Below are 15,584 nucleotides of genomic sequence, written 5' to 3'. Positions count from 1 at the left end.
AAGGACACATTCCGTTATTCTTTTTGTCATCTATTATCGACATTCTCATTATATGTCCTGCCTACGTCATTTCTTTTCTTGTGAGAATATCCTCTACTATAATTTGTTCTCGTATCCACGTCACTCTTTTTCTGTCTCTTAGTGTTATTCCCATCATTATTCTTTCCATAGCTCTTTGAGTTGTAACTAGCTTATATATATATATATATATATATATATATATATATATATATATATATATATATATATATATAAAATTACGAACAATACTGTCTGCCAAATTTTTAAAGGTTAGTACTAACGTTTCAGCGCTCATATATGCAGTACAATGCATATACACACAGATATACGTGCACCTGCATACATTTCTTTGCTAATTTCATACTGACATCACTCGATTTTACCAGTTATTTTCGATTTCTCTGTCCGGTGCAGTATCATTGTAGACCACAAAGGTTCTGTGTAAATAGACAGATGAAGGAGTGTGGTCTGCAAGAACTTTACTTCACTTCATCCTGTGTTACATTACGGCATTACTCTTAACTTAGAGACGTATCAAACAAATTCCATATGGCAATCGTCTCTCCTTTGACAGACAACAGAAGATTACATAAGCGTATTTACGTTGTTTGGCCTCTAATTCTTACCTTGACGGACTTTCTGTCAGGAAGTGTATGCAACGAACCTTGCTTATTTCCTATTTTACTTTGTTATTAGATCGTACTATAAATTTATTACAGCAGTGCATCGTTGAGGCTTTGGTTTGCTTGATAAATAAATATTTCCGTTTGTTAGTTACTAATTCGTTGATTTATGTGAACTAAGGCAATGATAAGCAACGCTGTAGTACTACTTAGAGTGTTCTATGTTGCTGATGAGAGCCCACATTTCCGTTTCATATCTCGGTCACCTATTTTACGAAGTGAGGGTTGTCAGACGGCTTAATCTTTAACAATATAATTTTTCTTTAAGCATACTATATCTAGCTGACACAAAGACATGAATATAACTTCTGTATTTTTCCTTATTTCACAAAATGAAATGAGAAGAGGAAAAGCCATTTTATCTTATGATCAAATTTAAAATGATGTTTTCGGTTTAGTTTCGCATTCACCTAGTAGTATTGAGGCCATACATTTACGAATGCCCTTAACATTGATCGACGAAGAATTTGAAATATTAGTGTTCTGCACTACCGTTTTAAAAGACATTTCCCGTAACTAAAACACGTAGCTATCATTTGTTTGACAGACTTCTCCGTGTGACAAGTGTTTTGTCCCAAAAGCTTGAGGGAGCCAACATATTTAATATTATCCTCAATTAGACGTCTAGTCTGTCGGCAAATAATTTTATTTCCTTCTGCATATTCATTGAACTGCTTTGATTCGGTTAACCAGCGTATCTTCGACGCACCGGAGTTACGCTGGACCATACTTACTGTAGATATTGCATTACACAAGGGATGCTACATGACGCATAGCCTAATACGAAGGGGAACATTGTAAGGCTTCGCCATATACGCAAGATGGACAGCCTCTGTTGTAAAAACGTCAAAACACCTGAAAGTTGAGTTCATTGTGGATGATGCTACTGAATTTTATGGCCTACAGCCTCGGATTATAATTCAAAACATCAGTTTAAAATAATTATGTAAAAGAGGATGAACTTTCGAGATTGGTCTTCAAATGAAGGGCTTACATGGGAAGCCAGTTTAAGTCGGTTGGCTTGTTATTTTTAGGTAACTGCGGGATGATGACGCAAGTCGAACATAAGGTAATACTTGACTTTCGCATCAGTTTTAAAAATGCTACAGTTATGAAATACGTACATCACCTGAGTTCTATATTCAGTCTTATTTATAATTGTTTTAACCGTGATATTGTACAAGGCGCGCTTTAAAAAATGGAAATAAATTGTTCATTTACTGACGCGTTATTATAACCACTGAAATCTGGCGAAACGTCATTCATCATCTCCCTCTCGACTTATCTGAAGATGTCTAACTGTTGCCAACATGACACCGTTTACATAAATCTTAAGAAATACACTTTTTCTCTCTCACTAAAAGGTCCATATAAAAATATGGAATGTTAGTCATATATATAAAAGTCTAAAACTAAAGAGGGTCAACCAGATTGCTTGCAGGAATGTGATCAGACTAGAGACGCTAAAGATGACGTATACAATAAGTATGTAAGCTAAGATAACATGCCGTCACCTGTAGTCATTCAATTGTTTATAAAACATTAGTCCAAGCTCCCTGCTTGAGACAACTACCCCACCTATTATTCAAACGGCCTACGTGATCTGTAGCGTGTCTCATTCGATTGTGTGTTCGTATGAAACTATGTCATCTGATAGTATGTTCATATGTTCGAACTACTGTCTGTTCCTTCATAACTTGTAACAGAGATGGTAGACAGGCAGAACAGAGTTAGCTATCGTCATTAGAAGACCTGTACCTCTTTACCTAAGCTTTATCATGTAGAGGAATAGGATTAGCCATCATCATTGGCAGAAGCGATCAAGCTATCGTCATAGAAGACTTGTACGATCATACCTGATCTTCATCATGTAAAACTTCAGAAGAATATACTATTTTTATACCTTGTGTTTTCTACAAGAACCTCACCGAACCATGAGTTTAACACATCGTCGTAAAGATAATACCGACTTCGTAAGTGATCTACAAAACCCCAGACACTCCATTGAAGATGGAAGTGCAATACCAACCGACTTAGCGTATAGATTATCGCTAGTCTAACATTACCTCATATGGGCGCCTTATCATACAAGGCACAAGCCCTAAAATACATTTACTTCGTTAAGTAAAACCCGTCTGAAACGCAATGAATCGAAAGTACCTACGTACGTACGTGTGTGTGTCAAGTATCCTTAGCTATTAATCGTTGTAAACAGTTTTGCAAGAAGTTTAGAGATGATAAACTGTAGGTCATCACTGGAGTGTGGAATGGCTGGTACTTGAGCACGAGCTTGCTCATAGAGCAGCCAATATTTTGCGAGATGTTAGGGTGTTCATTGGGATCATTAAGAGACAGTAGAAACTACTGAAAGAGTTTGTTAGCGTTAGTAAAAGGGAAAGTTAATGGTGAACGTGAGTAAATGGAAGATTATAAGGATTAAGGAAACCAGGAAAATGAAACAATGAATGGTAATGTAGATAGTGGCAGAGGTTTTGGAAGGAAGGATCGAGGCTATAATCATGGAGACGATTGGTTGCATTTAAGATAGAGGTATTAGGGTCCAACGCACTGCTCATAAACCTCCTTTGTAGTCGTATTGAGTCGACTAATGTGGAAGTTTTATAACAGGCGCCATCCCCAAAATAAGTAGCTAGCACACTTACGCGCACACAACCTGTTAACCATCAAAAAGTAAACAACTTGTTCATTGCGTATTCATAGCTTAACAATTTTTCCTTACATGCAAGAATCAACTTCAAAAGTAGCAGCAACCTTGAGGAAAAGAAAAGCAACTCCGACACCAGTTAATACTTGTTTTCCTTCTCTTCTATGGCCTAGTTCTGAGTAGTTACGTCTCGCCAGTTACCATGAAATCCTTAATTAAAATCACGGAATATCGTAGGGCTATACGCTGTATTTCCCCAGAATATGGTTGCAAAGTCCCATAATTCATTTTGACTGCATAAGCTTTAAAAAAATGGTATAAATTCCGTTCCTGGATATAATTGTATACCGTTATGAAGTTAGGTAAGCGTATAAAACATTTGCAGTTTCAACGGTAGAGATTAATTTGAAAGCAATTATCGTGGCTCTGGCACCTAGCGTGCAGTGACGTCCCAAAACATGATGTGTACTTTCTTTCCTACTCCGGTAATTCCCGGCGATTTTACTGCGAAGAGATTAGCCTTCCATGAAATTGCACAGCTTCCAAGAATATGTAAAATGGTTTCTCTGTGCAAGGCAACAAATGACAAGCAATGGGAAAATTGCAAAGGCAAATGTATGGCAGAGAAATGCAATGACTGGAAATCATCATAAACTTACATATAGTTGTCGCTCATTACTTTTCTTTGGCTTTGATATGCTCATTGAATGCAACAAATTATAAAAGAATTAGTTTCCACTATTCTAGTTTTAATCAACACTATCAGAGGCACGGGAATTCAATGTTAAAATACGGATTTTTTACCACCGATAACATTGTCATTTATTAGTATCATTATTATTTACTAATTAAATGACAGTGTTCAATTTGTTTTATTTGTATAAATGCCACCGATGACATTATTGTTTATTAGTATCATTATTATTTACTAAATAAATGACAGTGTTCAATTTGCTTTATTTGCACAAATATGTTCTTTTCAGGACACCAGAGCGGAGTATAATAATTTTCTCTCCTTACGTATTTTCTCTACAGCGGTTTATTTGTGTTACATGATCATTAATCTTCATTTATTTGTAACGTTATGTTTTTATACAGTAGGTACTTTTCTCTGTCTTGTTACGAAATATAGTCATTATCATAGATATAAAGGGCATTTACCAATTCTACTGAATTTTACCTGGATATGATGCAATCTAAGTCTTGATCCACATTATAATAATAATATAGAATTTGGCCACAGGCCAAGGACTGGGACCTATGAGGTCATTCAGCACTGAAAGGGAAACAAACAGTAATGTTTGAAGGGCGTAATAGGAAAAGAACCTCACAGTTGCTCTATGAATCAATTATTAAGGGGGTGGAAATTAAGACGGAAGAAAGATAATATGAATGGAGGTACGATAAAAGGAATGAAAAGGGTTGCAGTTATAGGTCAATAGGACGCTGCAAAGAACCTCAACTAATACCTACAGAGCACTGCATGTGGTACACTGACAGCACTACCCCAACGGGAGGATAATGATAATAATAACCCTGCAATTACATACCACAATTTTTAGAAATACATTACCAGGTTTTCAATATCTGCTGCCCAAGTGAAGAGTCGGCTCCTGTTTCCAAAGCCATTAATCCACAGTACCACCCATCTAAGTTTAATCTTCTAACGAGCTGAAAGAAATACTTCTATACAGTATGTATATAGCGTTGAACCTAATAACAAACAACAGCAAATGCATAGTTATTTAACCCATATTTTGAAATATTTTACTTGAATTGAATTGAATATAGAATTTAGGCCAACAAGTACTGAGACCCATGAGGTCATTCAGCGCTGAAATGAAAATTGGCAGTTAAAGTTAGGAAGTTGCACTATGAATCTGTAGTTAAGAGAGGGTGGAAAGTAAGATGGAAGAAGGAGAATATGAAAGGAGGTGCAGTAAAAGGAATGAAAGGGGTTGCAGCTAGGGGCCAAAGGCACGCTGCAAGAACCTTATGTAATGCCTACAGTGCACAGCACAAAGTGCACTGTGAGCACTAACTACTACAAGGAATATTTTACTTGTGAATGACACTAGATTGGGTTAAGTGGAAAATTATATAATAATAATAAAAAAAAAGTTACCTTAAGGACTGAATATCAAATCCTTTCTGTAAGTAACATGTACTTATAGGTTTAACCATTTTAGCACTCCTATTTATGAATGAATGTAGTAAAATCTTTCATTGTACTTGAAATGTAATATGTTCATTGTTAACGTGTTAAGTTTTAACTATTGCACTACTACAGTAGATGCTGTAACTTCTACTTAACAGCAGGAAATCTTTTGTGAAACTGATAAGTAGCACAGAACAAATATCCAGACAGCACGAGGTACCCACCAGTTACTATAAAGTCCCTAGAGCTGAATGAAAGACACCTAACATACGAACAGATCATTCACCAGACATTGCAATTGCTAAACACACCTTGAGGATGGTTGGTCATTTGTGAATGACTGCAGCTTATACAGTGAAAGTTTTTGGGGTCTGTCTTCAAGGGGAGTTGAAGGAAAGCCTTGATGTCTGAAAGTATGATTTTTGGTACGTCTTTTATACCAGTTAAGTTGAAGAATATGGGCTACAGTATTGCTCATAGATCATATGGTGGTACTGCAAACTTTCCAAGAAGTTTAATAAACTAGACCAGCTGGATTTTGTGATGTGTTTGCCTGTCTTTGAAGATTAGTCCATCAGTGTAACAGACATTATTGGTGGTACATATCTGTGCCAAAGGTCTGCAATGCCTCTGCTGGAGTGGATACTGCAGTGTAGATGTCACCATTTTTTTTTATCAGTTTCGAAAACAATGTGTGGAAACGTAGGAAGGCAATTGTGGTTACAGAGAATGCCTTTACCACAAAGATTGACATCCATAAGACAGATGAGTCCCAACTTGAAAAATCCACTTTCTTACATAGAGGTCAAAATCTAAACAAGTGAGGAGAGTTTGTTACTTTTGATAAGTCTTCCAACAAAAATCATCATATTCTGTTGTATTTGCAAACATTTTTCTCCATTGAACAGGAAAAAATATGTACAAGGGTCATCTGGCAATAATGGAAATGTCTCTTAGGTCCATCAGAAGTTTTATGATACACAGTTCTTCAAAAAGAAACACACTTAAGAAATTGTCTAAGTGCAAGATGTGTTGAAATCCATTGCAAAAGCATTTTGCCTCTTTTTACTAAACAGTCCCTTACCTTGAATGATGTAATGTACAGTAAGTCCAATTGAACATACACGAGTATTTTGCCATACCTTTAACACCTATTTTTGATCCAGTGGATGAGCAAAGTTTGTATTAAAGTTCTTAGTCTTACTTTGGCTGTAATGAGAAAAACAGGTATACTATTGTATTTACATACATACATAACTTGATACAATGAGCAAGACTTTCGGAGGGATCTGGTTTCTTTTAATAATTATAAAAGCCATCTCTAAGAATGCTCAATTATAACTAAAGTGCTCATAATTTTCTTTATCTTTGGAGACTTTCAATTTTTTGTGTCAGTCAAATGGAATACATTTTTATTCAGCGAATTGCGAGTCACAGGTGTCATGTTCCACAAAGTACAAATGCTTACTCTCTCTAAAACCATTGCTAAAGACTAGAAATGCAGTACGTTTTTACAGCAATGAAAATTATCACGACAAACTTATTAATCACTAAAACGTTATGTTTCTCTAAAATGATACTTTAAAAATATACAGTCTAAATTAAATCTATGGACACTTTCCCCTTTTATATATGTAAATGCTATATCATGGCAAGAAAAAGTATGAAAAGTTCCACATACACAAGAGAAAATATGCAAAGTTCTACATACACAAGAAAAAGTATGCAAAGTTCCACATACACAAGAAAAAGTATGCAAAGTTCCACATACACAAGAAAAAGTATGCAAAGTTCCACATACACAAGAAAAAGTATGCAAAGTTCCACATACAATGATGTTTTTTCACTGATGAAATCATTTTTCCAACCAATTCGGTTACTTCCCAGGAATTATTCCAAAATCTTCAAAACTATTAACCAAATATCCTTCACGTTAAGAATTAACTACTTCCAAACAATCAATCTTCCAAACAATCAATCTACATACTGTTGCTTTATTCTTCTTTCTTCAATGATTCGCAGTTCACAATCTAAAAATAATGGTACATTAAAGTTATAAAAGGAACATGAAACACAACAAACGGTAACAAATTTATTTTTCTGTAAATGACACAGGAGTAAAAATAACTAGAAACAGAAGAGCTGCAGTATGGATGAGAAGTGACAGATAGCCAGAATATGGTACATAAAAATGTTCCATCAGGAGACAGCAACGACTTACAATAGGTACATATTGATGCTGTAGAAAAGACGTAGGGAAAAAATGCAATGTTATGTATCAATCATAATAGATGGGGTACAAGCAAAACAAAAATGGAGGAAGTTACTTTTTATATCAAAATGCAGAAAGGCAGCTAATGGTGTTGCGTAGAGTCAGGGGTATGCAGAACATTTCTGCTACCCTAGTGACACGATCATGAAACTGATATTGATGGCAATGACAAAGGATCAAATCATCAAAAAGTATTAGTAGGGAAGTACCAGGATAGAGACCAATAACCAGATCATGAAGAAAGGTAAGGATGAAAACCAAATGCACAAGACAAAAGAGCACAAACAATTTATTAAGCTTATAAACACAAAAAGAAAACCTGGTGTACAATCATAAATGATGGTCATCATCATCATCTTGATTTGAATAAGCATTTTGCCAGATTAAGAGAATTTTTTTACAACTACATCTGTACCAAAAGGAAAAGTAAGTGCAGAATACGATACAGAAATATGTCAATGCCTAATTTTCCAGTTTTCTTGTAAGGCTGCTGAAAAGCTTATCTCTAAGGTTTATGCTACTAATAAAAGTCCTTTCCTGGCTCTCATATTAACTGATTATCTACTACAACTATTAAGAGGAGAAAAGGGACTTCTCTTCATTAGTCTGTGGATTGTTGTTGCAATGTCACCTGTGTTGACATCTTCAGTTATACTCCTACATACCACACGACCATCATTCATTCTTCTATTGCCTAATGTGTGTTGCCCTTATTTTTGACTGTGACTATCATGCTCTCCTTGGTATATAGTATAGTATAACCTAAGTATTGGAAACACTTTGAGCCTTAATCTTTTACATTTTTCTAATACTAAATAAAATCCAAGGCTTGGCAGTGTCATGTCTCAACCTTATGTATCTTTCTGCTTTAGAGAATCATCAGAGTCCTTGTAGGTGAATATCAAACAGCATCTGAAGCCTTCCCTCTATCATGTCGTGTCCCTCGCCAATGAAACTCTCCTTCTCAGTCAAGATGGCCTCAGTTGCAATGATCCAGGTCATGAACAGTCTCCTATCACAGTCACTTTGGTCCTGACTATGGCTTCCTTTTTCCTCTCTATGTTTGACCAATTGCAGCCAGATCTGTCCTTACCATAATTCTTGTTTTTTTTTTTTCCCCTCTATCTTTGTTAAATTTCTCTTAAAGTTACACTGTCTTTACAGCAGCCCTTATTTCCTAATCTCAATTGTGCCATCACTGATTAAGACCTTTGTCTCCTCCATCCCTAATCACAACCTTTGTATCTAAACTGAATTTGTTGCTTTAATCATACTGGTCCTAACCATGATCCTTGCCTCGTCAATTGTTTCTACCTCATTTGTGTACTGGTCTTGACTGTAACCCTTCTCTTCATTTTCATTATTCTTAGGGGTCAAGTTCTCACCTCCACATCTACTGGAAGGCAACTTTGGTGCAATAGTTTCAAATGACCGGTCCTACTGATAAGTCAGTGCATAGTATAAACTTTAGCAGCCATTACTGGTGTTTACCCTCTTCAGCTGCCAGTGTCATTGAGCCCATGACTCTACCAACTGAAGCATTGTAAACTTTACACTATATACATCAATAGCATACAGCATCTCCACTATGAGGGTATCTGTTTTAAAGGAACTGGAGACTGTTGCTTCACTAAACTCTGCTTGAGCAGGCACAATGCAAGAAGTTTCTCCCTACTCATATGAAAGCAGATCGGAAGTCTCAGTATTGGTTCGTGCATCCAAGCTCTCCAACTCAGTGCTGAAATGACTCAATGCCCATACATTTTGTTTCATTCACCTTCCTGCTGGTATAAGGTACGTTTCTCAACAAAACTAATACTAGTACTCTCCCCTGGCCAAATAAAACATTTAGCAGGTCTTTTCCCTGGCATACGCCTTCCTTTTGCAAACAGAGCAGCTAGACTGTACATCTGCCTTTGGGGAAGCCATGAATTTAATATTAACTATGGTTTCACTTCCATACCAGGGCACACAAAAATTATGGCAATATGTTCCCAGAGACTATTTTTTTATGATGGTAACTTTGGAAAGATAATATAAAAAAATAATTTTATATATAACAAAGCTAATTTTGTTCATACATATGAATCATTTATAAAAGGCAAGAATGTGCGACGAGTTTGTATGTTATATACCAGTGACAGGTTTGTGGTACAACAAACTACAAATTATGTCATAATGCAAAGCACTGTCTTCACTTTCTGCTAAAAAGACTTAGATACCAATAACACCATGGTAACAAGATAGCTATTCAAAACAGGAGTAACTAGGTATAACAAACCTCCAGGAGACAACTTAATAGAGCAGCAAACAAAAATTGAAACACTTTATATTTATTCGTATTATCACAACAGTGTCAATATCACTATTGAAAAATTAATGATGCCACCCAGATGCGGTGTCCTTGGCACTGGACCCCATGTCCCCCTCGTCTTGAATCTCTCACAACCTATCCAAAAAAATGTACTACCATAAATATAACGAGACCATATATATATATAGACAACCCTATCAACACAGATTCCGACCACATAACTCCTCTAGACTAAATTTCGGTTAAATCAATCTTTATGGATTAAACCTTGACGAGAATATGCAGTCATGAAATACACAAAGAAATGAAAATATAAAAAAGAGCTCTAACAATTCAACAATGGCAGTAAAAATACACATACATAAGTTAAGAGATTTGATTTTAAGGGGACTAGTGATACGGACGTCAAGAAAAATTACTTTAACAACTCAATTGATGTGTGCCAACAAAAATTGAGACCAACCTCAAAGTAATCAAACGTCTTGAAGTCTGAAGAGTTCCCCGTCGTTTAATAGATCTTCACGCAGACCAGAGATGTAGAGTGCGGAATAGCTGGTAAAGGGCGGGAAGGAGAACATGCACCCGCTGTACTCCTGGTTCAGAAATGTAGATAATTCCTTATCCTTCCATTGTTAGCAGAGAATACGATCCATAACAAAAGTCTCTGTAAAGTTCCTTAATAGTCCAGCATTAAACACGAGCCATGGTAAGGAGAGTGGTGAGCTGTCGGTGGGTGGGAAACAACTGCCGAATGTTAACAAATAAACCCCGAAGAAAATTTAGTTTAGGTTACTCGAGGTTCTTGAATGATTAAACAGTTGTTAAACGACGAAACTAGCGGGGAAGTTAAATCTCAATTTGTTAGCACACAACTGCTTCGTTACCAGTGGTTACTATGTACTTAAAAGAATTAATGAAGAAGAGATCTTTTTACATAAGGAAAACATATATATACGAAACTTAAGATATATTATATCTTATTTTCTACACTCCCCAAAAACATTCAATCATATATAACCTGAATATGATTGAATGCATAAATTAAATAAACCAAACACCAACCACATAAAATACAGGAAAAGACACATGCTAATATCCGATTTCATCATTTAAGATATGACGAGTCCTCTGAATGCTGTTTTTTGCAGCTTTTCTCCTAGGTAGATTACGCTTAGGAGACTCCGAATCTGTAGTTTCATCCTGGACCTCGTCATGCACCTTCTTAGACCTTAAAAGAAAAATTAAATTAGACACATGTCTCTTAGTTATTTCCCGAGTTTTTCCTTTACATAAGACTGCTCCAGTAACTTCTCCTAATTCATTGGTCAATGTTTCTCGAACAATTGCCATAGGATATTGGGCGGCCTTACTAAAGGGTTCCTTTATCAGTACAACATCATTCTTCATTATACCAGAGTGCTTGACTGTGTTATAACGATCTTTCACACCAACGGCCTGCTGTAAGAGTGAAGTAATAAATTCTGAATGGTATATCTCTATCAAGTTCTGTCTAACCTTACGAAGTTTCACAAAGTTATCTCTTACTCTGTCAGTTAAGTCAGTGAAAAGTTATCATCTAATTCTAAGTCAGGAGATTGTTGTAGTGGTGGAATAACATTAACAGAGACTAAATCATATCCCTTTAATAAACTTTCAGGAGTTATTGGCTCAGGAATAGTCGTATCCAAGTCAGTTTCCCGCAAGGCCTCCTTAAAAGCAATGGGTCTCCTATTAACAATATGTATTGTTTGCCCTATCAGAAATTCAAAGTCTCTAATCTCCAACACATTATTTCGAATTGCTCCATATATTAGTTTCTTTGTCAACTTTACACAACTTTCCAACCATAGACCCTAAAGCGCTATTTCCTTTAAAGAACTGATGAAACTGAATAGGTTTTATACCATTCTCTTCAAAATATGAATTAACCTCCGGATCCTTCAAAAAATCAAGGATAACATTAGCACCCGCAACTAGCTGGGTGCCCATATCCGAAATGCACAATTCTGGCATACCATATTCAAAACAATGAAGTTGAAACGCTCTTAGATATTCTTCGTTGACGGTCATATTCATACACAGTTTTAAATTTATGGCCCTACTCCATGTACACGTGATACACAACAGCCAACTTTAATCTTCTGGTTATTTGAACGTACAAAAAAATGGACCCATATAGTCAACAAATATTGCTCTATAAGGGATTTCCGGGGATTTACCCTAAAATCACGATAGGAATTTTGGTTTTACCTTAATGGTTTTCTCTCATTGAAACGTCTACAGGTTACACAGGTTTTCAAAACCTTTTTGACAGTTGAAAAATACCAGGGTATCCAGAAGGTTTTTCTAATTTCAGATAGCAGGGAATAGCATCCTGCATGCGCAAATCTCTCATGATAATTCTCAATAATTAACTTAGTTAGTCTACTATCTTTAGAAAGTAAGATGGGAAACCTGTATCTCCTGTCATCCTTTAATTTGTCCAGTTTGCTACGTACTCGCAGAGCCCTTCCTTATCCATATAAAGGTTAAGTTGTCCATGATCTTGGGGTAAAATCTTTTAAGTAAACGTTTGCTGGAATCAAAATACTTGAATACTTCCGGGAAATGATGCTTTGGTCCTTCAACAATAAGAGACGACTGCATCTGCGAAAAAATTATGTCCAGAATTATAAACATTCAAATCTGCAAAACTTATCTGGAAGCTTTGATTTAATCCTTAAGTTTCAGTTTATTAACATAGGTTAACACAGCTCTGTAAGTAAGGATAAGTTTGTGAAAATCTGAAAACTCTACACAAAGTCTGCACATAATGATCATCTGTTTCCCAAATAATACACTAGCTTCATAGGAATTAATCTCTTCAATGGATTGACTTTTTGATATATCAGGGATAGGAACAGTAAAGACGAAAGTGTCATCTCTACTAGCCTCCGGCCTAAGGTTATTCTTCAGGAACTCAGGACCTGAAAAGTAATTTGTTCTCATTAGCTGCTTGTAGGACAGACAACGAGTAATACAATCAGCTGGATTGTCCTCTCCAGAAACAAAGCTAAATGTAATGGGATGTTTTTCACAAATTTCATTGATGTCCAGCAATCTGTTCTTGACAAAAACAGAAACTTTCTGTAATTTATCCAGTTTTATGGAATAGAACGAATCCAGGATAAAGCTAACCAAAACTATCTGGAATATTACCTGCAAATCGACTATTCTGATAGGGTTAACACAAGTGTGACCCGCTAATTCCTCATACAAGTCAACCAGGCACTCAGCAGCCAAAAGCAATACCCTGGAGTTCGAGAGAAGGAATACTTTTAGAATTCAAATTCTTTCCAATAATGCGGTTCTTTGCCATAACAAAGCTTATGGAACCAGTTGAAATGTTCAAAATAAAAATCACAACTCCAAAGATAAATTTACTACTATCAGCAAAAGCTAACAAACTGTAAACAATCACTTCTGCTTCCAATAAACCTTGGAACATTCACTGCTGGGGAAAGCATTAGCTTGCTTAGCAATGTTCTTCCACTGTCTCTGTAGTTCTTTATCCAGCACATCATCCCAACCAACTCCTTTTTACAACTGTAGAGAGTGCTAAATAGCCTACTGCGGTTAAGCATCGGGCCATTAAAGTTATACAAGTCGAATTGGGAGGCTATAGAGCGTAAGATATCCCTCTTAGTTTTGGCATCTACATCAAGATTAAAGGGTCTGGTAGATAGAGAGTCTACTTCTCTATTCCAAAATAGACCAAGTAACTTTACCACTGAAGTTGTGGAAACACTGTACGTAATATCAATAGACTTCTGCAAGGATAAATCATTAGTGACAACTGCTGTAACTTTAACTTGTAAGATCAAATATATGTTTAGTTGTAAACTATGCCCATTCAGATCCTTAGAACAGTCAAAGGCCACTGCGCAATTATCCATGTAACAAAGCTGATAGATAAGTTTCTTAAGCTCGACTAGGCGCGCAGTATCGTGTTCTACTTCTAAAATTAAAATTTTATAAAGGGCAAGAAGCAACAGAGCAGGGCTGCACCTTAAGCCAAAACTCAGTCTCAAATTTCTGTATCCCACAACAGTGAAATCATTCTTTTCAACATTTCTGAACCATAAACACAAAAGTCTATTACTATCTACCTCATTAATACCAAGATTATTAAATGCCTTACAGATATCAAAACATAGGAGATGTGAACCAAAACGAACATGTAATAAGGCGGAAGCTATTTTTTGGTTCAATGTCGGTCCAGGATATATGGCCTGATTGTGACTTACAGTAATTTCCCTGCTAGGATCCTTCTGACAAAGATTAGAAAGGTAAACTACTCGACATTTAGTGGTTTCTCTGTCCAATTTAAATATACCAATATGAGGTAAAAAACTATGGTTAGGATGCTCAGCCAAGAATGATCAAGATTATCAATACGTTCAATTATTACCAGCTGCTTCTTGCTCCTTTGAAACTCTGGTCCATAAGAGCCAAGTGTGTAGGATATTCAAAATTTTCCTTAGGTTAGCTCTCAAAATTATCTTGGCAAGTTCATGGTTAGTTCCTAACAAATGAGCTACCTTGAAATTCCACAGCAAGGGAACGATAATTCGTCCATCTTCATTTCTTGTCATATTTTCAAGAGCATATTATAAGTTTAACATTAATTTCACACTCATTTTCTTCAGGCTTACCATCTTCCAGACCTAGGTACCTGTTATAATTGTCATTCAAAATGCAGCTAGCAGCCTTCTCAAGCTGACTATGAGCAATTTCACCTTTGTCATCTAATATACAAAAATCCCTGGGAAACAGGTTTATCATCAATAAAACAGGTCTGAAGCAAAAGAAGGGTTTGCCAGAGACTCCCATAACCTTAAGCAAATTGTTATCTGACATCTTAACTGCACCATTAAAGCAATGACCCACATAAGGCAAATGGGACAAATCCTTTAGCATTTGTGTTAAATTGCCTTGAAGCAATACTCCTGCAGCGTTTGGGAATACATTGATAGGCTTTCTGCACCAAACAAAGTGTTCACTTTGCGGAAGACAGAAACTGGATTTGGCACCCAATATAAAATTTATGTCACCAATATCATAATCATTTTTAGTTAAAAATTCATCAGCCAAAACATAACCTCTATCCTTAAAGCCTTCAACACCTTACCCAAAAGAGGAGCTTTAAATTTATATTAATGCGGGTAGACAGAGTGCTTCAATCGTTTAAAAATACTGCCGAATTTGAGTTAGCTTCTACTAATCTAGTGTATACTGTTGTGATGTGTTTATTCCATTATAGTTAAGGAAATATTGTCTCTAACCGTTTTCAATCCAAGTTCAGTAGCTAAAGTTGTGGAAATAAAGTTACACTGACAGCCACTATCCTTCAAACACCTAACCTTTAACCCTCCTTCAAATGTACTGCTAAATGTAGGCAAAACTGAGTCAAGATCAAAATATCCCTGGAA

General features: G+C 36.1%; 1 protein-coding gene and 1 pseudogene across 1 annotated transcript in view; one reads left to right on the top strand and one right to left on the bottom strand.

Moving 5' to 3' along the window:
* Window positions 1-15,584, top strand: part of LOC135200004 (glycogenin-1-like) — a 247,778-nt gene that overhangs the window by 66,524 nt on the left and 165,670 nt on the right. The window lies entirely within an intron of this gene.
* The window catches only part of LOC135200003 (CTP synthase 1-like), a 155,460-nt pseudogene that overhangs the window by 116,293 nt on the left and 23,583 nt on the right, over window positions 1-15,584 (bottom strand).

The sequence above is a fragment of the Macrobrachium nipponense genome, chromosome 26, assembly GCF_015104395.2.
Source record: "Macrobrachium nipponense isolate FS-2020 chromosome 26, ASM1510439v2, whole genome shotgun sequence".
Lineage (NCBI taxonomy): Eukaryota > Metazoa > Arthropoda > Malacostraca > Decapoda > Palaemonidae > Macrobrachium > Macrobrachium nipponense.
The sequence above is the reverse complement of the archived record's forward strand: the minus strand, read 5'-3'. Positions and strand labels throughout refer to the sequence as shown.